The sequence below is a fragment of the Crocuta crocuta genome, unplaced genomic scaffold (genome assembly GCF_008692635.1).
Source record: "Crocuta crocuta isolate KB4526 unplaced genomic scaffold, BGI_CrCroc_1.0 scaffold91-1, whole genome shotgun sequence".
NCBI classification, from domain to species: domain Eukaryota; kingdom Metazoa; phylum Chordata; class Mammalia; order Carnivora; family Hyaenidae; genus Crocuta; species Crocuta crocuta.
In genome coordinates, this window is record NW_027551575.1 from 1,837,429 (window position 1) to 1,864,310 (window position 26,882).

At 36.1% G+C, this 26,882-nt stretch overlaps 1 protein-coding gene and 1 pseudogene across 1 annotated transcript in view; one reads left to right on the forward strand and one right to left on the reverse strand.

Moving 5' to 3' along the window:
- The window catches only part of LOC144221075 (3',5'-cyclic-AMP phosphodiesterase 4D-like), a 504,391-nt gene that overhangs the window by 177,363 nt on the left and 300,146 nt on the right, over window positions 1–26,882 (forward strand). The gene's annotated exons all lie outside the window — the stretch shown is intronic.
- Window positions 2,224–2,559, reverse strand: LOC144221073 (short coiled-coil protein B pseudogene; annotated as a pseudogene).

Below are 26,882 nucleotides of genomic sequence, written 5' to 3' on the forward strand. Positions count from 1 at the left end.
CATGTCATAATTTCTCGCACTCTGAAAACCATCGCTGCAATTTTACCTTGCAAATAGTTGTCTGAGGATGTTTAGACTTTGGGGGGAATTCCAGTCATTACATAATCTCATGCGATCCATTTTGTTAGAAGTATGAAAAATAAATTAACTCAGAATACTTAGTTGTAGTTGTTGTTTTAATCATGATGGCTTTGTTATTTCCATGGAAATAAATAAATTTATGGCTGAATTAGAAAACTCTGTGAGTAGTATTTCTTTGTTGTTCACTTGAGCAAGATTGCATCTAGATGGTAGTATAAGCTTTCTCATTCTCTTTTCATTGTGTTGCAATTTTATCTAAAATAATGAACATTAAAAATGCTGTATTTTGCAAAATTATCTAGTTTTACTAAGTTGTCAAGCACCCTGAGAAAAACTAAAGAAAATAAAACAAACAAAAGAAACCTTTTGAAGTTGTCTCCTGCCAAATGTCAATACCCTAAGGATACGACTATGACTGCTTTATCCAGGGTGAAATCCCCAGGATCGGGCATAGAGGCAGGCATAGTAGGAGCTCAAATATATATATGTGTATATATATATTTCTGAAATGGCTTTTTTATGAAACACCAAAGCAAAAACTGCAACACAATTTTAAATGTTTGTAAATTAGGTCACAAAAGGGATGCAGAATCTCTACAGTATAACTCATAATTATCCAGTTAAAGTCAGTCATCAAATCTTACACCAAGACCAACAAGATTGTTCTGTGATTAAAAGTAGCCCAAATATAATAACCAAAACTACGTGGATGTCTTTTCCTATTTAACATTTATTTTAATTTTTTTAAGGTTTATTCATTTTTGAGAGACAGAGCATGAATGGGGGAGGGGCAGAGAGAGAGGGAGACAAAATCTGAAGCAGGCTCCAGGTCCTGAGCTGTCAGCATAGAGTCTGACACAGAGCTTGAATCTATGAGCTGTGAGATCATAACCTGAGCTGAAGTCAGATGCTTAACCAACTGAGCCACCAGGTGCCCCATCTATTTAACATTTTAACATTATTTCTGATCACTAATTTTCTTACCAAATGGAATCAATAAATTAAATTTCCAGAAACTGTTAAAGTGACTGAACCTCTACCAACCACATAGTTAGGTTTACAGAACACTATGGGAGAAGTAGTGAGATTAAAAGACTGAGAAAGTATCAGTCATTATGCATGTAAAACTCCCCTGTTTTATTCATGATTCTGATGCTAATGCACTCTAAGAGGATTTTTCAAAAGTTGATCTGCTGGGTATGATAAATAAACCTTGAGATTAAACCCTTTGTAACTGTTCTCTTCTAGATGTAGTTGACATAAGGTTAGCCATATTTAATCTACTTTCATATATATATATATATATTCCCCAAAAGATCTAGTCTTTGCCAGAGATCACATAGATCTGGAGTAAGAACATTTGGAGTTGGATACTCCTCTATGCCAACTACTTTTCCCATCCTATTTCTGTTTTACTCAAAATTTTCTATTTCAAATGTATAACTAGAGCTTATCTTTTCAGATACCAAGTGGGGCATTTCATGCAAAAGGAAGTTTTTAACAACAAACCTTCCCAGTTTGGCAATTCAGTTGCAAAGAAAAATCTTCACATTTATAGTTCCTGTTTTCAAATTATTAGAGAGAAACCAACAATTCTATCTTATTACTAACTATGACAAGCCCTAACTGAGAAAATACCTTATTTTGGTTAAGTTTCAATAATTCAAGCTCAGGTTACTGTCACAGATGATTAACTATTGAAATTACTTTTACAAATGTGAAACCAGCTTTTCCCCCTTAGGGGAAGGGAAATGGAAGGAAGAAGCCTTCATGGCACTACATGGTGGATAGGGTACATAAAGCTGTATGTTCAGTACATGATTTGGGTCACTTTTCACAACACAATAGTTATGTTACTATGTCTCTTACCATGCCTCTAATAAAAGTGCTAAACCTATAAATCAAAGCAAATTTGATAAGACATTCATTTTGAAGTTTCATAAATACATACATTTATAATTATAAAGTCTCCATAATACATTTGCATGTTTTCATTGACTAACACATAATATACAAATTCATAATTCTGCTATACTCTTAATTTTTCAGAGCTGACATTATCTTCATAAATACTCAATGAAGCCACGAACAAAAGTACCATAACTTTTTAATCTATCCAAGTTTTAAAGAAAAAAAAAAAGATCAGCAATTCCATAACACAAAAGATATAAATCCCTTTCTTTCACTTTTGGTGTCAGTTGTTTGAAAAACAACTAGAAGCGGACATGAGATTTTCTATATATTGTCCAAGAATCTGGTTTTCTGATTTTAGCTTCAGACTTTCTTCCTTTGTTCCTAACTGCACCTACTCTTGCAGAGAGACCTGCAACTGTCTGTTGAAGTTCCAACACTTGATTAATAAGTTGTGTTTTTTCCCTCCAGTTTCACTTGATCCTCAGCATCAACACCATCTCTGTTGGTATTCACCATCTTGGGTAACAAATTTTTGTGCTTAGGAGACAAAATCCTTGATGAATGGTCTGCTTTTGGAAGTGCTGGAAGTGGGAGGCATCGGAAGGATAACTCAGGCCCTAACGCTTGGACCAAATGACCTCGAAAACATTTTTTGATGAATGAATAAAATCACTGGTTGCTGGAATAGTCAGAAACTTGATGTGTTTGATGCATTATTAGTGATTCAAAGGTTTGCCTAACATAGATTTGAGTCCAACACTTTTTTCCTAGTTAATATCATGCTGACTAAGATCCTTATATTTTGTTGAAAATTTTATCAGCAGTTCTACTTTCAAATACTTTGGCAAATAAAACACCTTGACAGGCTATGTTAGCGTGGATGACTAATAAAGTAGTTATATCATTCATATCTGCATTTTCACCCTAATAGTAGATAAAACTCCAGTTTATTTTTAGATTCTTATTCAACAATGCCTTTCCTTATGAAAATACACTTTATCATCTTGATTGTCTCTTTTTGAATTAAAACAGGTTCAACCCATCCTGCTATGTCATGTTCCACCAAACTGCCCTTCTTTCGGGAACTCTCCTTCCCATGGTTATCCTGAAGCTAACCTTGATGATGCTTCAAGCTTTTTCTTCTCTGTTTTTTTGATTGTGCTTTTGAAGTATTTCTCAAAGCCAAGATTTCTCTCTTGCTTTTTACCTTTCAAACTATTTCCAAAATTGTCTTAAATATTATGTGTGCAACGAGATATTTTCATGGAGCTATTTCTAAGGATTTTTCCATTCACTGCCCATCAAGTCAGGCTCATTTATATCTCCATGGTGATTAAGAAGCTACATTTTACATAAACATCAAAATATACCTTATGAATTTGGGGCCACCTTCGAGTTTCTTAGTCATGGTTGGGGACTGTGCTGTAATGTTCTAAGCCATCAAATTCTCTATGATACACCCTCTGCTTCAAGATTATTTTGCATTTTCCTCGTTATCTTTTTCATTTATATTACTTATAAGCTTTTGGTCTAAATATTACTGTTAGTGACCACCTTTCAGTATTTCCAACTGAAATTATAATTTAAAATAGATATATTTTTAAACAATAAATAAAGAGCAGCACTTAGTCCTCTAAAGTCAGAATCTCAGGATATGTTGCTATTTTCAGACTAACTTCAAGGTGATATTTAACTGAACACAGTTTCATGTTTGTAAATAGAACATTTGTCCGAATACATTTGTGGTAGGAAGTATAATCATTTTGGGGGAGCCAGTGATATCATATGTGTGTGTTTGTGTGTGGATGTTTAATCTGGAATGAAATTAAGAGAAAACACTGGTTTGTTTAAACAAACAAAAACTATTTTTTCAAAAAATGACCTCTTTCAGAGAAGCACTAGTCAGTTCTGTGGTCAGGAGTTATATTGATGCCACCTGTGATCATGGCAGTGTATGAATTCACCTTGATTCAGTTTTAGTGATAGTGATGCTTGCATCTGCAACAACTCTGAAGTACCAAGCTTTCTAATCACTCAGTGCATGTGAATGTTTATTTGTTTTTTTTTTTTTTTTTTTTTGGTTTTTTTTTTTTTTTTTTTTTGTTTAAAAAAATTTGNGTACAGTAACACAATGATTGCCCAAGATGTTCAAACATACCTTTTCTTCCTGAGGCTGTATATGTGCTTTTGCTCACTGCACAGCCTTGCAGTGCATCCTAGTGTGGAAACAGAGATGCCAGAAGAGTAAAGCCAAATCTCAGAGAGTATCTTGAATTAGGAGTGGAGGGAAGGAACCAGAGAACCAGAGAAAAAAGAGGAAAATCAGAAGCATCCAGAGTGATGTCAGTGAAGCAGGAAGAAATGTTTAAAATAGGAGCAGTGGTCAGTGGAGAAAAGAAGAAAAATAAGAACACATACAGGCCTTGGGAGTTCAAGTTCTAGGATATTATGGGTGTGGGGCCTGCAGCTAAATTTACCAGGAGTTAATGAATCAGGAAGCAAGTTCAACTGTAAATATTAACCATTCTTTCAAAAGAAGATTGGCATTGCAGTAATGAAGACAAAAAACACAGATGCTTAAGGGCATATAAGAATTAAGAAAAAGGATGAGGTATATAAAGAATTTTAAGGAAAATTGAAAGTAGTAATAGCTAACATTATCGAATACTTACTATGTTCCAGACAGTGTTCTAAATGCTTGAACCAATTTAATCATTATAACACACTTGTGAGAGAAGTACTTCTACTATGTTTGGAGTGAGGAGGCTAAGGCACAGGAAAGTTACATAAGTTGCCCAAGGTCATGAAAATAGGCAATGACGTCAGGATTTAAAACCAGATGCTTTAACTTCAGAGACTTGGTCTTAACCACTCCATCATACTGCCACTCTGCTAAAGGGACATTCAATGGAGTGTTAATGTTTCTGAGCTGGTCATGGGTCAGAATCCGATTACAGGTGCACTGAAGACTCAGCATCAGAGGAGAAGAAATGAGATCAGGATACATGAGGAGGTAGTATTTTTGAAATTGAGAAGGGAAGGATATGACCATATAATTGTTTTCACTAGGGACAGAAGGAAATGTCTTAGGAGCTAAAGGACTAAGGAAACAGGAGAGAAGCCTAAGGAAAATGTAGTAAGTTAGAATAATCACTGTGCGATATGTGGTAGGGAGTCACTTGAGAAGGAAAGCAGTAATTACCAAATAGTCATGGGGGGCCAGCGCATGTAAAGGAACATGTTTGTGGCGGTTGCTATCATATTTGCAGCTGTAAGTGGAGGAAAAGGAAGGTGTTGGGGTATAAGAAGTGACTGTGACTTCTTAGAGAGCTAGGATGGTCTTAGGAGCACCTCTGTCTTTAACATAAGGGAGTAAGTATGACAGAAAGTTGCAGCTATTGTGGGTTTGTATACTTTTTAGTACTTTACCATTAAAAGAAGGACTTTGAAGACCTTATGTAAAAGATTATAAAATTCATGAGTCTAGGCACTCTCCATGTCTTCAGTTAATTTCCCATTTCTCCTATTGAAGTATTTATCATGTTACAGGAGTTCAGTAAACACAGTGACTTGATTGTTTTTCAGAGGATTAGAGAGAACCTAGAAGGCGGTGGAGACAGCAGTCGGGTCTGTCTGAAGAATTCTTTTATTCCATCTTCTGGGTTAAGTTGGTCTTGGAAAAAGAACTCTTCAGGGGAAATGAAGCTGCCAGAGCCAGTCCAATAATGACTTTTCAAGCTGTTGTATCTAGGCTTTAGATATCTAAACTAGAATCTTTGGCAAAACCACAGCTGGAAAACAGCAGGCATTAATACAACTCCGAGGATAAAGAGGAAGAGATGTTTGGTCCTATTTACAAAAGTATTCAATATTCTCCACTAGTATGTGCTTCTAGACGATGAGCTTCAATGGTCTACCAAGAGAACACTTTAAAGACAGACTCAGCTACTTTTTTGAGGATGGGTGTGAGGGGGTTGAAGGCGGAAGGACAATGTCTGGATGTACAGAAGTGTTAATAACAAGTATGACTGATGTATTTAGTACTCCTCTATCTATCACAGAGCCCCAGAAATTGACTTGGAATTTGACTTCAGCCGTTTATTCAGTGTGCTAATGAGAGTATAAAACTGGTACTATTAACATAAGTAAACATACTCTCAAATGTGTTATTTTTCTGCACCGACAGATGGATCACATGCTCAAAATTACAGTGCATTTTTATTCTGAGTAGCTTTGCGCAGCAGTCTGCATCCACTCGTGTTGTTTGCCACATCTTGTGGTACTGCCTGTACCTTGATCCTGGGTCTCAAGGTAGCTCCAGTGTGACATTTTCTCAGAACACAGATAGGCATGATTTAATTGACCTCATTATTCTTATAGTCTCAAAGGGTTCTCTGGCTGTGCCCACTCACTAATACTGTTCTCTTGGACTCTAAAGCTGTGTCCAATTATTCTTGTTGCATGTCATTGAGTGGCTCAGTGACACCTGCGGCAGCCTATTTTACATTCCAATGATTCCATTCCTGAATTCATTGAGACTTAGGGACTTAAAGAGCCAATGGGTTATAGTGCAAGAGGGCTGAGACTCCTTTTCCCTTTTTTCCTCCTTTTCTGTCTGGGCTTAGCTCTTTTTCTATTTTTTTTTAAATAGGTCTTTAAATGAAGGCCAGTGCTATAAGATGACCAGGAGCACCTCCTAGAACAAAACATGATCCCAAATAATTGGTTTGAATGAAATTATGGTTTCACTGATTGGGGGTTGGCAAATTCCAAGTTACAGGTTGCCCTTGGACTCCGCTGCCCAGGATGGGAGAGTGAGTGACTGGAAAAAAAGGAAATGTTTTATTTACCTGGCTGGAGACCCAGGAAGGAGTTGATATTACGTCTCAAGTCTGAAGACAGACAGCGGAAAGAATTCCCTTTTCCTTCAGAAACATCAGTCTTCTTTTCTTTTTTCTTTTTTCTTAAAGGCCTTTGGCTGATTGGGTGAGTACCATCCAGTTATGGAGGATAATCAACCTTACTCAAAGTCTACTGATGCAATGTTAATCTCATCTAAAAAAAACCTTCAAAGAAATGTCCAGATATGTTTGAACAAATATTCTGGGTAATGTGACCTAGTGAAGTTGCCATACAAATTTCACCATCCAACTCTCACTGTGGTTTCTCATCATTCAGTACTTTAGCCCAAGCTTCTTTATAGCATGGCAGCTGGCTTCCCAGAGAGAGGAAGTAGAATCTGTCAGACCTGGACTCAGAAGTCTCAGAATATCATTCTGTTGCATTCTCTTGGTCAGAGCAAGTCATTAAATGTAGCTCATAGTCCAGAGACGAAAAACAGGATATTGTATGTGTGAAGAGCATCATATGTATACAGGGCAGAGAAGAATGGTGTTGACTAGCATCAGTCTTCCTTTTGGCCAAGCAATTCATGTCCTTCACTGAAGATTTCATTACATTACAGCTTTAGTTCTCAGATTTCAGGTCTAGGATCATAGCATCTATATGAGATGCATCTGAAGTTGAGGCTCTTCAGGTACAGCTTCTCTTGTTCCAGAGACTTAATCTCTCAAGAGATTAATACAGTCTCTGTACATTCCTCTCCCTCTGAAACATACATTGATGAGACAGGGATTATGTTTCTCTGGCAATGCATCTGGCACATTGAAAAGATGGGAAGTGGGGAGCATATAGCAGTCACTGTTTCAAAGCAATTCTGAAATCCATCTGGAAACATGTTACTAAGCCCCTCAAATCTAGGGACAAGAAAATGTTTCTTGAAAAGGAACCCAGTTCCTTGGATGTGATTTTCTATTCCATTGTTCTCATTGTATCTTGGCTCTGTTCTTTAAGTCATCTTTCCTTTTCATAAGAAATGGCCCATATTTACAGCTGAGTAAATTTCTCAGCATTTTTTTTTATGCCAGTAAAAGTTTGGAGGGCTCTTTTCATTTTGTTTAGCCTCTCTCCCTTTTAGTCAAAGATGTATGTTTCCTTTAAAAATTTGGTGGTTTTCCCATGTAGTCAATTATATTCCAGACTATTCAGTAAAAGATACTTGCAAAAATCTCTTTAAGGCGTTTTTCTGCCTTAGGCTGAGAGTAAAGATGCTAGGGAGCAACATCCTTAAGGATTTAAGAATTTCTCATATGAAAAGACACTTCTCCAAAGAGGACATCCAGATGGCCAACAGACACATGAAACAATGCTCAGCATCCCTTCTCATCAGGGAAATACAAATCAAAACCACACTGAGATACCACCTCACGCCAGTCAGAATGGCTAAAATGAGCAAATCAGAGAACTCTAGATGCTGGCGAGGATGTGGAGAAACGGGCACCCTCCTACACTGTTGGTGGGAATGTAAACTGGTACAGCCCCTCTGGAAAACAGTGTGGAGGTTCCTCAGGAAACTAACAATAGAACTCCCCTATGACCCAGCAATAGCACTGCTAGGAATTTACCCAAGGGATACAGAAATGCTGATGCATAGGAGCACATGTACCCCAATGTTCATAGCAGCACTCTCCACAATAGCTAAAACATGGAAAGAGCCTAAGTGTCCATCCACGGACGAATGGATCAAGAAGATGTGGTTTATCTATACGATGGAATACTACATGGCAATGAGAAAGAATGAAATCTGGCCATGTGTAGCAACATGGATGGACCTTGAGGGTGTTATGCTGAGCGAAATAAGTCAGGCAGAGAAGGACAAATATCATATGTTTGCACGTATAGGAGGATTAGGAGGAACTTAACTGAGGACCATGGGGGAGAAGAAGGGGGGAAATGGTGGGGGAAAGGGAGAGAGGCAAACTATGAGAGACTCTTGAATGCTGAGAAACAAACTGAGGACTGATGGATGTGTGGGGGAGGGGGGAGATGGGCATGGAGGAGGGCACTTGTTGGGATGAGCACTGGGTGTTATATGGAAACCAATTTGACAATAAACTATTTTTAAAAAAAAAAAAAAAGAATTTCTTGTCTTCTGGCTGAGTGAATCTTAAAAGGATTTTAAGAGATAGCTTTCTGCCACATCCTTGATTTGGCATTTATGTGAGGCCACATTTTAAGAGAAGTTCTCTGTATTTGATCAGAAGCTATTTTATATGCTGAAAGCCTTCTGCTATGTGGAGGGCTGAAAATGAGTAATAATTTTTATTTTCTAATTTAGCAGGACCTTGGTTGGATTTTGTGGCTTAAAACAATAATTTATTATTTCAATTGGGCAGGACTCACCTGAGAAAGTCTTCTGCTCTGTGTGGTGTAGTTTAGGTCACTCAGTTGGCTACATTTTATCAGTAGCTGGTCTGATCTGGAAGATCCAAGAAAGCTTCACTTATATACCTGGCACCTGTAAGCTCTTCTACATGTCTTCTACTTATAATAGCTTGGGCTTCCGTGCAGCATGGCAGACTCAAACTGGCCAGAAGTTTGATATGGTAGCTGACTATAAGAGCAGGTATTTTAAATGAACAAAGCCTGTCCAATGTGCAAGAGCTTATCAAGCCTTTGCTTGTATTACCCTAGTCAGTGTCTCTTTAGCCAAAGCAACTCATATAGCTAAGCAAGAGTCAACATGGGAGAGACTACATAAGGGCAGGTATGCCAGGAGATAGCATTTACTGAAGGATACCCATGTAACAGTCTCTCTCAGAGATTATTTTCAGAAAGAAATAGATCTGTCACCTCCTTCTACCTTTTATTAGTGATGTGACTTAGGGCAGATTGCTGTACATTTGGGCTTCTTGCTTGCTGTCTGTAAAATGAAAAATATGTAGATATTACTAGATCTTTGTGAGATTTGTTCATAGACATAGACACACATATATACACATTATCTACAGCAGTACTCAACAAATGGTTACTACATTTTAGGAAAGACCAGTGGACATAAGAGAAGATAAGTTCTTGGCCAAAAGCTGTTGACCTTGGTAGAGCTGGGAGTGTGAAACCAGGATTCAAGGACGCATGGGAATGCACAGTGATAATGAATATTGGAGCCAGATGATGTCAGGATTCTATGTGGTCCAAAAAAGACAGGGTCAGGAAATTCTTATGGAATTAAACCAGATATAGAAAGTTAGGGAATCAGGTAGAAATTGGGGATGCAGGCCAGGAATCTAGAAAATCAAGACTCAGAATATAGGCAATATATTTAGGCAAATAGTTATGGGTTCCAGAGGCCAGAAAGAAATGTCATAGGTTGCAAAACTCTTATGGTCAAAGCCACCAAATATTTTTGCAACCAAAAGTAGAAATTTGACCCACAAGTGCGAAAAGATACCTGGTTAGAATAGGGATAGGGCAGGTTAGTTAGGTAGCTCCTAACATTGGAATTCTTTTAAAATTTTATGAGATTCTCATCCCTTCCATTATTTCAGTGATCCAGTGTTTATCTACTTCAGAAGATGATGCTTTCCTAAGGAGCTGCCTCCCATGCAGGTACTATTAGACTGTAAAGCTGGCTATGGCATTTGTATTAGCCATATGGCTCAAAAGAATGATGCTGTCTCTACCATCTTTTGCTCCAAATGCAGAACAATCCATTCTTTGGGTATAGCAATCTTCTTCCTTGAAGGTCTTCTCACCCTTCAATTGGAAATTGGAATTACCAGCACCACTGTCTGAAGCTTAGTTGTAGAAGTCAAGATTTTTTTGAATCATTGTGAACATCTTATCTTTACTCATGCTGATTATTATTTGTCTCAAAGCTTATCTATCTTAAAGTCAATTTATACTTTCATTTTTCATTGAATAGAATGAATTAGAATCATTCAAAATCATGTTTAAGCAAAGTGCAGCTTCTTGATTAAAAATGTAAAAGATTAGAGTGGTATTTTAAAGAAACACCTCATTTTTTTTTTTTAAGATAGCAGCATACGTTCATGAAGTTCAAATCATGGAAAAGATAGTTTCTTTTCTTACCATTAGACCCAGCACAAAAATACAGTTAGTTTCCTTTAAAGATTTTGATTATGAGTGCATGTTAGGCATTTGATAAATACTATTTTTACTTTTTATTTTTAATCAGAAAATGTGCTTTTTTTGTAAAATATAATTTATTGTCAAGTTAGATAACCTACAGAGTATATATTGTGCCCTTGGCTTTGGGTGTAGATTCTCATGATTCATAAATTACATATAACACCAAATACTCATCCAAACAAGTGCCCTCCTCAATGCCCATCACCCATTTTCCTATCTCCCAACCCCCCATCAATCCTCAGTTTGTTCTCTGTATTTGAGTCTCTTATGGTTTGACTCCCTCTCAGTTTGTAACTAGTTTTTCCCTTCCCTTCCCCCATGGTCTTCTGTTAAATTTCTTAAATTCCACATATGAGTGAGAACATATGATATCTGTCTTTCTCTTACTGACTTATTTCAGTTAGCATAATACTCTCCAGTTCCATCCATGTTGTTGCAAATGGCAAGATTTCATTCTTTTTATTGGCAAGTAGTAATCCTTTATACTACTATATATAAATCCTTTATACTATATATATAAATATACAGTCACATACATACATACATACATACATACATACATACATACTACCACATCTTCTTTATCCATTCATCAGTTGATAGACATTTGGGCTCTTTTCATAATTTGGCTATTGTTGATAGCACTGCTGTAAACATTGAGGTACATATGCCCCTATGAATCAGCACTCCTGCATCCTTTGGACAAATTCCTATTCGTGCTATTGCTGGGTCATAGAATAACTCTATTTTTAATTTTTTGAGGAACTTCCATACTATTTTCCAGAGTGGCCGCAGTAGTTTGCATTCCCACCAGCAATGAAAGAGGGTTCCCCTTTCTCCACATCCTTGCCACAATCTCTTTTTTCCTGAGTTGTTAATTTTAGCCACCCTGGTGTGAGGTGGTATCTCAGTGTGGTTTTGATTTGTATTTTCCTGGTAATGAGCGATGTTGGGCATCTTTTCATGTTTCTGTTAGCCATGTGGATGTCATCTTTGGAAAAGTGTCTATTCATGTCTTCTGCTTATTTCTTCCCTGGATTATTATTTTTTTCACATGTTGAGTTCAGAAAGTTCTTTATGGATTTTGGATACTAACTGATAGGGACTATTTCTAAATGGAATTTATTTCTATATAATACCTATTTTTATAGGTCTTCTGAGAATATTTACCAGTGCATGAACATGCAAGTATTTCTACCCCATAGTAAAATTTATGTTAGTTCTACCTTCATGTACCATTGTCACAGTGATGACTCTATTAGCAGCTGTAACCATCAATAATCTGCAGATCAATAGCATCTAATTTCATAGGTTGAATTTTTTAATTTCTAGGAAAGTGTTCATTTTTCTACCACCTATTTTCTTTTTTTTAATGTTAATTTACTATTGAGAGACAGAGTGTGAGCCCGGGTGGGGCAGAGAGAAAGAGGGAGACACAGAATGCGAAGCAGGCTCCAGGCTCTGAGCTGTCAGCATAGAGCTCAATGAGGGGCTAAAACCCACCAACTGTGAGATCATGACCTGAGCTGAAGTGGGAGATTTAACTGACCGAGTCACCCAGGCGCCCCACCCATTTTGTTTTTTGAACCTTGGGTCTGAGAAGACTCTGTTCATTAGAGTGAACTTTATTTATTAAAAAAAAATAATGTTTTTATTTATTTTTGAGACAGAGAGAGACACAGCATGAGTGGGGGAGGGGCAGAGAGAGGGAGACACAGAAACCAAAGCAGGTTCCAGGCTCTGAGCTGTCAGCACAGAGCCAGATGTGGGGCTTGAGTCCACAAATGTGAGATCATGACCTGAGTCGAAGTCGGAGGCTTAATCGACTGAGCCACCCAGGTGCCCCTAGAGTAAACTTTAAACAATTTTCTAATTGATGCTTTTGATGATCAAGTCATCAGTTTGGAAACACGATATCTTCACTCTATTCAAATGCTGCTTTATGTCTTGGACAGGAATCAGCAAACTTTTTCAGTAACAAGCTTGCTAGTAAATATTTTCACCTTTGTAGGCCATTCTCTGTCACAAATACAAAACTCTTCCATATGGCACAAAAGCAGGAAAGGTGATTTCTCCTGATTAGGGGTTGGTGACATACACATAGACTCTTGTTTTGAATGTCTTTATCACATGAGTGAAAAAGACAGGCCAAATAAAAACTTTGTCCGATGTGGCCTCTTTGGCATAAAATTTAAAAAATGTATAAAAGGAAACATTATTATGAAAACTTTTGGAAAGTTGAGTCCCCTTTCCTGACCCTCATGAGTGACCCCCCATTTGTAAACAGGACTCTCTGTTTTCTCCCAGCATGATTTTTTCACATACAAAAAAGTCTAAAACAGGTATTCACAAGCTAAGGCCCACCAGCTGAATCCGATAACTTGTCCTTTCCTCTTAAGCCATATGGGTATTGAAGTGAGGAGTCTGTGTATAGGTAGTTGACCCACAGGTGAGCAGACCATGTGCTGTTTGGTCTGGCCTCCAATAGGGCCAGCAGATTGGAGGCACTTCCATCTTCTTTTGTTTGCCATTTTCTATAAAAATGGCATCTTTATGAAATGGTTGCTGCAACTTTTATGTTTGTAGACCTGTTTTCCTCAAATAAGCTAATAGAGGTGGTCAGCAATTGGAATTATAATCTTGTCCTCATTATCACTGTGTTTGCACAAGCATATCCCTCAATGCAGGTTGAGATAAATTTCTCCTATGAAGTGATACAATTCAGCTGGAAGTATCTGCCTTTTATATACTTAGTTTTGTGTCATACAAAGCATACTTTGTGTTGTTGTTGTATAATGGTTTTAAGAGGTTTTTCTTTGAATTTATTTTAGATAATACCAGTAATTGGATGTTTTACTAGTGCTTACTCTGAAGGTTTGAGAAATCATACTATCTTAAAATTAAAGCAAATGAAAATAATTTAATACTAAAAATTAATTTCAAAATTGCACATTAGGTAGCTACACTATGTTGTAGAAACATTTCACCCTGTCTTTATAAAAGATGGTACCAAGTGAGAAAATTATATAGCTGTTACCAAATGACAATGCTTTATCATGTCAAATCTATTTTTGAGTATATGAATTTTCAAAAGTTAAAAAAAATAGTACAGAGGAATATGAGTTTGGGGAATTAATGGCACTCAATTATTTGATATTTCTAGTTCATATCATTTATTAGTATTTAATCTTGACTGATAAAGATAGCTGTCAACTTTAGATATGGTGATTTTAGGCTTTTTAAAGTGTCTATATTTATTTAGAAAAAGTGAGATTTGTTTAATGTTAAACACATTTAGAAATGTGAATTTAAGACTTCAAACATGATACCATCCTCAGTTCTCTAGGTTCTTTCTTTGGTCCTCAGAGTAAGGACTCGGACTCTAACAATCTGTCTGTTTCCTTCTTAATTACTTGTTGCAGTTGAAGTATAAAAATATAATTGGTCACTTCATGTATAATTTTGAAATAGGACATTAATCAAGTAAAGTCTTGGGATCATTTGCAACTTTTCCAATAATATCTAAGAAGAAGTCTTTTTATTTATTCATGATATATATTAAAATTGGATACATGGAAATGAAAATGGCCTTTTTCCAAAGATGCTATATTGAGATTAGAAAAAGTGGAATAAACATGGTAAAGAAAAAAAGGTTAAACTAGGTGAACCTCCACCCACTCCCTTCAAAAGAGCCTCCCTGATGTAAATGGAATGACATAGAACTTTTAGATATGATTACTAAACCTCTAAAATTAATGCTATAAAGACAAGGACAAAATGCTCAAAGAACCAAGTGATCCATGCAATAGGCTTTTCCAAGATGGAGCCTGTGATCAAAATGAAGCAAGAAGAAGTATCGCTAGTAAACAGACATCATGAACAGTGTCATTTTCTTTCCCATTGTACTCCATACAGCTTTCTTGGTTTATCTGCAATTGACTGCTCTGACTTGGTGAAAAAATAATGTACTGGGGAAAATCCTTTCTGAGCTAAAAAAAAATTGCCTATGGTATATAGGCATTAATCTTGATTCTACCAATTCTCTATGAATTTGTTTGTATACAGGAACCGGAAGCAGAATACATTGTGCTTATCATGTGCCAAGTGCTCTTGCAAACTCTTTACATGCTTAGTCTCATGGGATCTTAATGATAACTGCATGATGTGGGCACTATTCTCATGGCCTCATCAAAAATGAGGTGAAATATAGAAGTAAATAAGTTGCTGAAGTCTTTGAGGAAATACATAACAGTATATTAGAGATGGTTGAATAATCCCAATTTTCAAGAAGAGGAGGAACGTGAATTCCCTTCGGTTATATTCTTAGGGAGTGGTTCCTTTATTATTATTTCATTTAGTTGTTTTTTTAAAATATTTTCCTTTAGTACTTTCTCAGAGGACTACTATGGATTCATATCTAAAACTACCCTAAACCCCACACTTCAGACTTTATATGTACCTTTCACATTTTATTTTTCTCTTGAAAACTTGACCCTCTCCAACATTCTATATAGTTCATTTATTTGTATTGTTTATTTTTTCTTCCCCCAACTAGTAAAATTATCCACAGGAATCTTTGTCTGTCAGTACATCTTTCTATTGCCTAACATAGGCACTCAATAAATAATTTTTGAATGAAGGAATCGGTCAGTTGATTAATCTTAGATAAAGTTCTAAAATGGAGCTTTAAAAAAACTTTTTGTAAGTCACTAGAAAAGAAAATGGTGATCACGTGGAATTGTGTTAGGTCACTAATAGTAGAGCATATCAGATAGAACTTAATTTCCTTTTCCTGTAGGACCAATATATCAGAGGGGTGCTATGTCCACTGTCTAGCTGGATTTAAGCAAGCATTTGATAAAATCTTTCTTATAAATGTGGGATTAAGGTGAAGAAAGGCAGTTCTTGGTACCAGTACACAAAGTCATAATTGATTGCCTATATTCCTAAATTGACATGTTTATAGACAGACCTCTAGTTATTGACTAGAGGATTTGGTCTTTAGTTCTCTCCTGTTTACTATTCAAAAAGTTGTATTTTATTTTTATTTTATTTAACTTGTTTTATTTTTATTTTTTTAAATTATTTTTCAAGTAGACTTCATGCCCAATGTGGGGCTTGAACTCATGACCCTGAGATCAGAAGTCACATGTTCCTCCAACTGAGCCAGCCAGGTACCCCTCCTATTCACTATTTTTATCATTAATTTTGTAGTGGCATTAATGACAAAAGGAGCTAATCCACAGATGAGGCAAAACTGGAAGGAATAACTAATAATGGTCATTTAGAAAATCAGCATACAAAAGGTATTTGGTAGACTGGAGGAGAGAAATAAGTATAATAAAACAAAATTTAAAGGGGTGCCTGGGTGGCTTTGTCAGGTAAGCTTCCAACTTCTGGATCAGGTCATAATCTCACAGTTTGTGGGTTTGAGCTCTGCATCAGACTCTGTTCAGAGCCTGGAGCCTGCTTCAGATTCTGTATGTCTCTCTCTCTCTCCGTCACTCATCCATCATGCTCTGTGTCTCTAAAAATAAATAAATATTTTTTTTAAAAAACTTAACAACTCTAAAACATCAAGGAGAAAATAACTAATTAATGTTTGAAAAGCAGTAAAGACTAGTTCTCTCCTGAGGTGAGAACTAGTTTAACAGCAGCAGGAGGTTACAGTGGTTCAAAGTTAAGTGTGAATCAGTAATATGTCACAAGTCCCCACTCTCCCAAAATATTCATTCTGGGCTTTCCTGAATATAACTGGATCTAAAACAAGAAAGGTAATTATTTGTCTCTTGATTTGTGTTGGTTCTCCCAGACCTAGAACTGTGATGTCAGTTCTGGGCAATGCATTTTAAGGAGGACTTTGAAAAGCTTCAGTATTTTAAAACTTGTCCGTATTATGAAGACAGAAGTCAAAACTGTCACATGAAGGGTATTTGAAGCTGTATCTTGGACTTGTGGCCTTCAGATGTGTTTTATATGGCCCACATGGGATTTTTTTTTCCTTAAATAGTTTATTGTCAAGTTGGTTTTCATATAACACCAAGTGCTCATCCCAACAAGTGCCTTCCGCCATGCCCATCTCCCCCCTTCCCCTCTCCCCCACCCCTATCAGCCCTCAGTTTGTTCTCAGCATTCAAGAGTCTCTTGCATGAGAGACTCTTGAATGCTCATTTGCCTCCCTTCCTCTCCCCAATGATTTTTCCCCTTCTCCTCCCCCATGGTCCTTCCGTTAAGTTCCTCCTAATCCACCTATATGTGCAAACATATGGTATCTGTCCTTCTCTGCCTGACATTTCACTCAGCATGACACCCTTAAGTTCCAGCCACGTTGCTACACATGGCCAGATTTCATTCTTTCTCATTGCGGTGTAGTATTCCATTCTATAGATAAACCACATCTTCTTGCTCCATTCATCAGTTGATGGACACTTAGGCTCTCTCCATGATTTAGGTATTGTTGAGAGTGCTGCTATGAACATTGGGTCCATGTGCCCCTGTGCATCAGCACTCCTGTATCCCCTGGCGAGGATGTGGAGAAACGAGCACCTTCCTACACTGTAGGAAGTCACTCTGGAAAACAGTGTGGAGGTTCCTGAAAAAATTAACAACAGAGCTATTCTATGAACTAGCAATAGCACTGCTAGGAATTTACCTACATGGGTTTTTTTAAGAAATTTCATTTAGTACCTGATGCTTCAAAAATGAATATTATTTGAAAGAATTAACAAAATTGATAAAACCCTAGCCAGATTTATCTAAAAGGAAAGAGAAAGGACCCAAAAAGATAAAATCACAAATGAAAGAGGAGACATCATAACTAATACCACATAAATAGAAATAATTAGAATACTATGAAAAATTATATGCCAACAAGCTGGGCAATCTGGAATAAATGAACAGATTTCTAGAAACTCACAAACTACCAAAACTAAAACAGGAAGAAACAGAAAATTTGAACAGACTCATAACCAGCAAAGAAATTGAATCTGTAATCAACGATCTCCGAACAAACAAGAGTCCTGGGCCTGATGGCTTCCCAGGAGAATTCTACAAGGTGTTCTAAAGAAGAGTTAATACCTATTCTTCTCAAACTATTCTGAATAATAGAAATAGAAGGAAAACTTCTAAACTAATTCTACAAAGCTGGCATTATCTTGGTTCCAAAACAAGGCAAAGACCCAATTTAAAAGGAGAATTACAGGACAATGTCCCTGATGAGCATAGATGCAAAAATTCTCAACAAGATATTAGTAAATTGAATTTAATTCCAAAGAATTATTCACCATGATCAAGTGGGATTTATTCCTGGGCTGCAGGGCTGGTTCAATATTTCCAAATCAGTCAATATGATATACCACATTAATAAAAGAAAGGGTGGGGCACCTGGGTGGCTCAGTCGGTTAAGCATCCAACTTCAGTTCAGGTCATGATCTTATGGCTCATGGGTTTAAGCCCCTTGTTGGTCTCTGCACTGACAGCTCAAAGTCTGGAGCCTGTTTTGGATTCTGCGTCTCCCTCTCTCTTCGCCCTTCCCCCGCTCATGCTCTGTCTCTCTCTCTCAAAATAAATAAACATAATAAAAAATTAAAAAAAAAATAAAGGGTAAGAACCATATGATCCTGTCATTAGATGCAGCAAAAAAAATTGACAAAATATAGCATCCAATGTTGATTAAAAAAAAAACAACCCTCAACAAAGTAGGGATGGATGGACTATACCTCAAGGTCATAAAGGCCATATATGAAACATCCACAGCTAATATCCTTAATGGGGAAACTGAGAGCCTTTCCCTTATGATCAGGAACAAGACAGAGATGCCCACTTTACTATTTCTAAATAAGTCTTACCTTAGCTATACTAATCAGACAACAAAAAGAAAGAAAAGGCATCCAAATTAGCAAGGAAAAAGTCACACTGTTACTATTTGCAGACAACATGAAACTCCATGTAGAAAACTCGAAAGATCTACCAAAGAATTGCTAGAACTAATACATGAATTCACCAAAGTCACCGGATGTAAAGGCAACATGCAGAAATCTGTTGCATTTCTAAACACCAGAAACAAAGCAGCAGACAAGTAAATCAAGGAATCAATCCTATTTGCAATTTCACCAAGAACCATAAGATAAAAATCTGATAAAGAGGCAAAAGATCTGTACTCTGAAAACTATAGAACACTTCTGAAAAATATTAAAGAGGACACAAAGAAACAGAAAAGAATTCCATGCTCATGGCTTGGAAGAACAAACATGGTTGAATGTCTATACTGCCCAAAGCAATGTACCATTTAATGCAGTCCCTATCAAAACACCACCAGCATTTTTCACAGAGCTAGAACAAACCATCCTAAAATTTATATGGAACCACAAAAGATCCTGCATAGCCAAAGCAATCCTTAAAAAGAAAAACAAAACTGGAGGCATCACAATTCTAGATTTCAAGCTGTATTACAAAGCTGTAATCACCCACACAGTATGGTACTGGCACAAAAACAGACACAGCGATCAGTGGTATAGAATAGAAAACCCAGAACTGCACTCATAGTTATATGGTCAACTAATCTTTGATAAAGCAGGAAGGACTATTAATGGACAAAAGATAGTCTCCTCAACAAACAGTGTTGGGAAAACTGGGCAGTGACACACAGAAGAATGAAACTGGACAACTTTCTTATAACATACACAAAAATAAATTCAAAATGTATGAAAGACTTAAATATGAGATAGAAAACCATCAAAATCCTGGAACAGAAAACAGGCAGCAACCTCTTCGACCTTGGCCACTGTAACTTCTTACTAGACACATCACTGAAGGCAAGGAAAACAAAAGCAAACATGAACTATTGGGACTTCATCATAATAAAAAGCTTCTGCACAGTGAAGCTCTCAACTAAACGGCAGCCTATGGAATGGGAGATGATATGCACAAATGACGTATCTGATAAAAGGTTAGTAATCAAAGTCTATAAAGAACTTATCAAACATAACACCCAAAAAACAAGTAATCCAGTTAAGAAATGGGCAGAAGACATTTGTAGCAATGTGGATGGAACTTGAGGGTGCTATGTTGAGTGAAATAAGTCAGGCAGAGAAGGACAGATATCTTATGTTTTCACTCATAAGTGGAACAGGAGAAACTTAACAGAGGACCATGGGGGAGGAGAAGGGGAGAAAATAGTTGGGGAGAGGGAGGGAGGCAAACCATGAGAGACTCTTGAATGCTGAGAACCAACTGAGGGCTGATGGGGCGGGGGAGAGGGGAAGAGGGGTGATGGGTATGGGAAAGGGCACTTGTGGGGATGAGCACTGGGTGTTATACGGAAACCAACTTGACAATAAACTATAATAACAAAATTAACTTAAAAAAATAAATTCCTGTTCCTTTTTTTTGTTTTTTTCTCTGAGTGCTTGGGACCTGAAAGAAATGACCCAGTAAATGCATAACCTGTAAAACGAGTTTGGAAGTGAGGGTGACACAAATACATGTAAAGAGCTTTCATAGGGCAGAATAATTACACCTAATCTGTGTGACCCCAGGGAGCTGACCACTATTGGTTATTATAGAGAACATTCCCATCCAATATATAGAATAACCTGAGACGTGTTGTATTTTATTCTTTGCTTCATCAGTACTGAGAAGAGTTTCTGACAGAAACACGTTGTGAGTGGTGAATCCCATTCCAAGAACGAGTAGAATGTAAGCTGTCTGAAAGCAGAGATCTGTGTCCATTTTGTTTGTAGCTTTAAGTACCTAAATCATATGACCACATAGTAAATGCTCATTAAATATTTGTACATTCCATGAATGGACATTGTAGATAGAATCCTGGTATACTTGCTGTACTGTAGGAAAAATCAATTATCTATATTTGTGGAAGGTCATGAAATAAGGGGAATATCAAGCTAGATGGCATTTAAAGTCATTCCAACCCTGAGAATCTACCAGACAAGTGACATGGAATGAGATTATGTATTTTTCATCAAATATTAAACATAGTAATAGTAAAGTAGAGCATATATATGTAGTAACAAACCTGAGAGGCAAATCAACAAGCCAAGTATTTATTTATACTATGGACAAGAAAATGATTTGTTGGATTTTTAATTGCAGTAATTGTTTAAGATTCTTCTGATATTGACTACATTTCATATCCATATTGAGGTCTGTGTTTATTCTGCTTTTTAGCTATTAATCATTGTCATGTGATGAAAATACATTTTATCCCCTCATATTTGCAATCTAACTTATAAAATCCATGCTGCCTTGAGGTTTGGAGTGATTTGTTATTCTCTCCTTCAAGGAAACCAAGATAATAAATCAAACCATTGGGACCTGATTTCAATTTTCATTGTTCAGGGTGGTTATTGGAGGCAATGTTCTGAAAAATCATCTTGTAACTAACCCAGAAAATAATATTTAGAGGCCAAAATGTGCCAAAGGAAAAAAATTGTCTAGTTTTTAAATGCTTTGTTGTGAAAATTCTATGCACCTTTTATTGTAAAGCTCTAGCAATTTTCCTTTTCTCAAAATCAAGAAAAAGGAGAAATTACTTTTTAACCTTGAAGGAAAGAAAAGTCTAAAGCCTGATTTTGAATGCCAGGGATGAATGTATTTAGAATGCAGTTTTGAGGGGGTGTATGCTAACTATGAAAAGCAATAGCTTATTAAATTCTGAGAAACTTCAGTTATTTGAAGGGAATATGGTAGTTGATTTTTGCTAAATGCTATTTAAAAGGGATGACATTATCCTCTGAGTATTTGGCTTCAGGACAAAGAAAGAAAAGCAGCACCTAATTGTGTAAAGTTTAGTAGGTACTGGGAGGTGAGGTTAGAATCATTGTTTTTATACTGGATAAGGAACAATAGAGAAATTCCTGTCACAAAGTGGTACCCAATAACCTTCAACTCCTTTGTTGTAGTGTTCATCATCATTACCATCCCCACCATCATCATCATCATCATGTGTTGAATGTACACAGCTCCTGTCTCTGAGAAATACTTAGCAGTGTGTGAATTTGTTTTAATTAGTTTTCATAGCTTCCTCAGAGGACAGGGTGAACACATAGCTTTAACCCAAGTTTTAGGGCAAGCCTTAGGTAAAATGATGATATAGACACTATTTTATTTCGTTAACTCTTCTGCTTGCATGTTCCCCTCTTCTTGATTTCCCCCCTTCCTTGATTTAAAGGAGAGAATCCTTATGTGTTTTTATTCATTTATTTATTTATTTTTTAAATATTTTATTTATTTCTAGGAGAGAGAGAGAGAGAGACGGCGTGAGCAGGGGGAGGGCAGAGAGAGAGGGAGATACAGACTCTGAAATAGGCTCCAGGCTCTGAGCTGGCAATCAGCACAGAGCCCGACGCGGGGCTCGAACCCACGAACTGCGAGATCATGACCTAAGCGAAAGTCGGACGCTTAACCGACTAAGCCACCCAGGCACCCCCCTTATGAGTTTTTATATTTTAAAATATATATAATGGAAAATTTCAAATATGGGCAGAAGTAGAGAGAACAGTATAATATACCCTAAGTACTCATCAGCCAGCTTCAGGAATTCTAACTGCACAGCCTTGTTTCACCTGTATCTCCACCCTCATTTTCCTCTATTAGGACTATTTTAAAGCAAATCCAACATATAATATTGCTTAATCTGTAAATATTTTAGTATATGTTTAAAACATATTTTTTAAAAATGTACCCCAATCACATGAAAACACTTTTTAATTGTCCTGATAATTTCTTAATACCAACTTTAACTGGTTTTTAAAATAATACTTGGTTTGTTTGAAATGAGTTCCCAACATGGTTAATAGATCAAAATTACTATATCTTAATTCTCTTTTAGACAATAAATTTTTCCTTTCTTTCTTCTCTCTCTCTGCAATTGTTTGTTGAAAAAACTGGGTCATATATCTTATAGAACTTCTCATAGATTAGATTTTGCTGTTGCATCCCTATGGTCGTGTTCAACATAGTCATCTGTCTCTTAAATTTTCTATAATTAATAGTTAAATCTAAGGGCTTGATAAATGACTTACATTTCATTATTGGGAGGGACATAAATATAGTTTGAAATACATATTTCCCTCAAATTTTCATTTACTAAAGACATGAAACATTAGCCATACTATTTTCACTGCTGTCAGTGTTGTTTTACCACATCTAATTATTTTTTCATAGTCTCAACCTTTCCCCTGAGATTTCTTAAATTCCTTTTTTCTTCTTGTGCCTCCTCTTTGTCCTTCATTGTCTCTTTGAATGTTTTCCTTCTTATTCACCCTCACATTTCCTGCTAGTATTGTGGGGAGAGGGAGGAGCAGAGTGACAGTGATAGGAGACAAGGAGTTGTGTGGGGATGGTAACTCAAGTAAATGGTCACATCTTTCGTCTCACAGGGCAATAATATTCACTAGTTGGTTCTTTGGTTTTAAAAATTCTATGTTATGTGTAATTGGTTTTGAATATGGGTGATTTAGGTAACCCTAAGATAACCTAAGATAATCATTATATTTCCTTCTAGATTGTTAGTTGTGTGTATGTGTGTGTGTGTGTGTGAGAGAGAGAGAGAGAGAGTGAGAGATTTTGAGAACATGCATATATGTCCTATTGGCTCCTACTTTTTTTCATTTGACAGAATATGGTCTTAATTTCTTCAGTAAATTCTTTTTAGAAACTACTTGGTATTACATAGATGTATTTTTAAGGTAATTTCCTCATAACTGGACAGTTTTTTTGTTTCAATGTTTTTAGCCTTAATCATGTTACAGATATCTATTCAAAACTTAGAGCTGCATTGCTAACAACGTTCTTAGGTTAATTTCCAGAGAAGTGGTATAACTAGGTTAAAGGGCTTGAATGATTTTCTTTTTAAATTTTTAATGTTTTATTTATTTCTTAGAGACAGAGAGAGAGAGAGAGAGAGAGAGAGAGACAGCAGGGGTGGGTCAGAGAGAGAGGGAGACACAGAATCTGAAACAGGCTCCAGGCTCTGAGCTGCCAGTCAGCACAGAGCCCGACGCGGGGCTCGAACCTATGAACCATGAGATCATGACCTGAGCCGAAGCCAGACGCTTAACTGACTGAGCCACCCAGGTGCCCCAGGGCTTGAATGATTTTTAACGCCACTAATTCACACTTCAAACTGACTTTTTAGAAGATTTCTTTTATATTTTCTCCTCTAATTATACATATAAGCACTTGATTTTCATAGCTATTGTGAATAGTGCTGCGGTGAACATCAGTATACAAATATCTTCTTCAGATCTTATTTTCACTTCTTTCAGATATATACCCAACAGTTGGATTGTTAGATCATATGATATTTCTTTTTTAAATATTTTGTGGGGATTTCACTCATATGTGGAATTTAAGAAACAAAGTAAATGAACATATGGGATGGGGGAGAAAAAAATAGAGAGGGAAACAAACCGCAAGAGACTCTTAAATATAGAAAACAAACTGAGGGTCACTGGAGGGAGGTGGGCGGGAGATGGGCTAGATGGGTGATGCTTATTAAGGTGGGCACTTGCTATGATGAGCACTTGGTATTGTATGCAAGTGATGAATCACTGAATTCTACTCCTGAAACCAGTATTGTACCGGATGTTAACAATCTAGAATTTAAAAAAAAAAATTGAAAACAAAATAAATGTTTTGTGGAACCTCCATACTATTTTCTAAAGTTACACCATTTTGCTATCCCTGCAATAGTGCAGATGTTTTGGTTTTTTTTTCCTGCATTTTTCCAACACTTGTTTTGTTTTTTTGTTAGTGACTATCCTAATGCATGTGAGGTAATATCTCATTGTGGTTTTGGTTTGTATATTACCAGTGATTAGTGATATTGAACATCATTTCATGCGCTTTGTGTTCATTTGCATATTATTTTTGGAGAAGTGCTTACTCAAGTTATTTGTTCATTTTTATGTAAGTTATTTGACTTTTGTTGTTGAGTTTTAGGTGTTTATATAATATGGATATTAACACCTTATCAGATACATTATTTGCAAATATTTTCTCATTTTCACCTGCATGTTCTGTAGGTCTTTTCTTTGTGGTTGCCATAGGGATTACCTAAGACATTTTATACTTATAGCTATCTATTTTAAACTGATAGTTTGCATCATACACAGAAATGTTACTCTTGTCATCCTCCTTACTTTACATGATCAGTTTTACAGATTATGTATTTTTATACTTTGTATCCATTAACATATTTATAGTTTTTATGCTTTATTATTTTAAATTGTATGCCAGAATTTAAAATGATTTATGCACCACAGAATTCTGTATTTGCGTAAATATTTACTTTTATAATTTACCAGAGAGCTTCATACCTTTATATGACTTTGTGTTGCTGCCTAGTGTCCTTTTGCTTTAACTTGAAGAACTCCCTTTAATAATTCTTGTAAGGCAAATCTAATGATGATGAACTCCCTGTGGTTTTGTTTATCTGGGAAATTCTTTATAGCTCCTTCATTTTTGAGGGACAATTTTGCTGACTATGGTATTCTTGGTTGGCAGTGTTTTCCTTTCTGCTCTTGGACTATATCATTCCACTCTCTTTTGGCCTTTAATATTTCTGCTGAGAAATTCACTGACAATCTTATAGAGGCTCTTTTTTATGTGATGAGTCACTTTTCTTTTGCTGCTTCCAAGATTTTCTCTTTATTTTTGACTTTTGCCTATTTATTTAATGTGTCTTGGTGGAGGCTTCTTTGATTTTCACAGTCTTTTTTGTTCTTAAATTTGAATGTTCATTTACTTCCTTGGAATTGGGAAATTTTTGAACACTATTTCTTCAAATATGCTCTCTGCACCTTTCTCTCTTTCTTCTCTTTTGGGACTTCCATTTATTTATAAGTCTCTCAGGATTTTTTCACTTTTAAAATTCTTTTTGCTTTTTGTTTTCTTCTGACTTCATAATTTCAAATGACCTCTTTTTAAGTTCATTGATTCTTTCTTCTGATTAAGTCTGCTATTGATTTTCTCGAGTGAATTATTCAATTCAGTTACTGCATTTTTCAGTTCCAGAATTATTGTTTAATTCTTTTCTTTCCTTCCCCTGCTACCAAAATAGAATTTACTTCCTTTTTCAGGGTCATGCAGGAAAGGTACAATGCTATTTACGGAAAGTTGATTGAATCCCATAGTTTCAGACTCTCTTTTTGATGAGAATATATACTAGAATATTGCTGAATAAGAAATTTTGTATTTTATGAAGTTTTTAGAAGTTTTGATGAGTTATAAGGGATGGTTTTAAAAAGACTTCAATAATTTCTGTGTCTTTTAATACATTTGAAATCATAGCCTATATTTGGATTATGTTCTGTGGATGTTTGAGATCTATCTGGTATCTTTGTGTTAACCTGAGGTGGAAATCATTTCCACATGGAATTCATTTTTTTAAGAGTGCTTTTCTTTATCAGTTTACAACTATCCATTTGAAAATGGATTGTATTAATTCAGTACAATGTCTGACTTTTTAATATTAAAAGACGTTAGGTATTTATCTTTATTACCTTGATCTGTGAATTTCTTGTAAAATTATTTGGGCAACCTTAGCACTGGATTTTAACATAAAACAAATATAATGAGTAAAGAGCTAAGGAGGAAAAACATTTGACATAACACTTAGGGAATCTTAAGGCAGATTTTCAAAAATTATTTTATGTGTCATGAACAATTTCATGGAAACATAGCAGTAAATAGCCATAGAAAAATGTCCACTGTTGGTATATAGTACTTTTGAATTATATGATTTTCAATTTATTGTGATAATAACCTATTAAATTGTATTTTATTCTTTAAAGCATTGACTCTTTTCAAAAGTTTTACTGCTTATACTGCAAATTCAGACACAGGGAAGCTGTTTTTTTCAGAACTTAATTTTG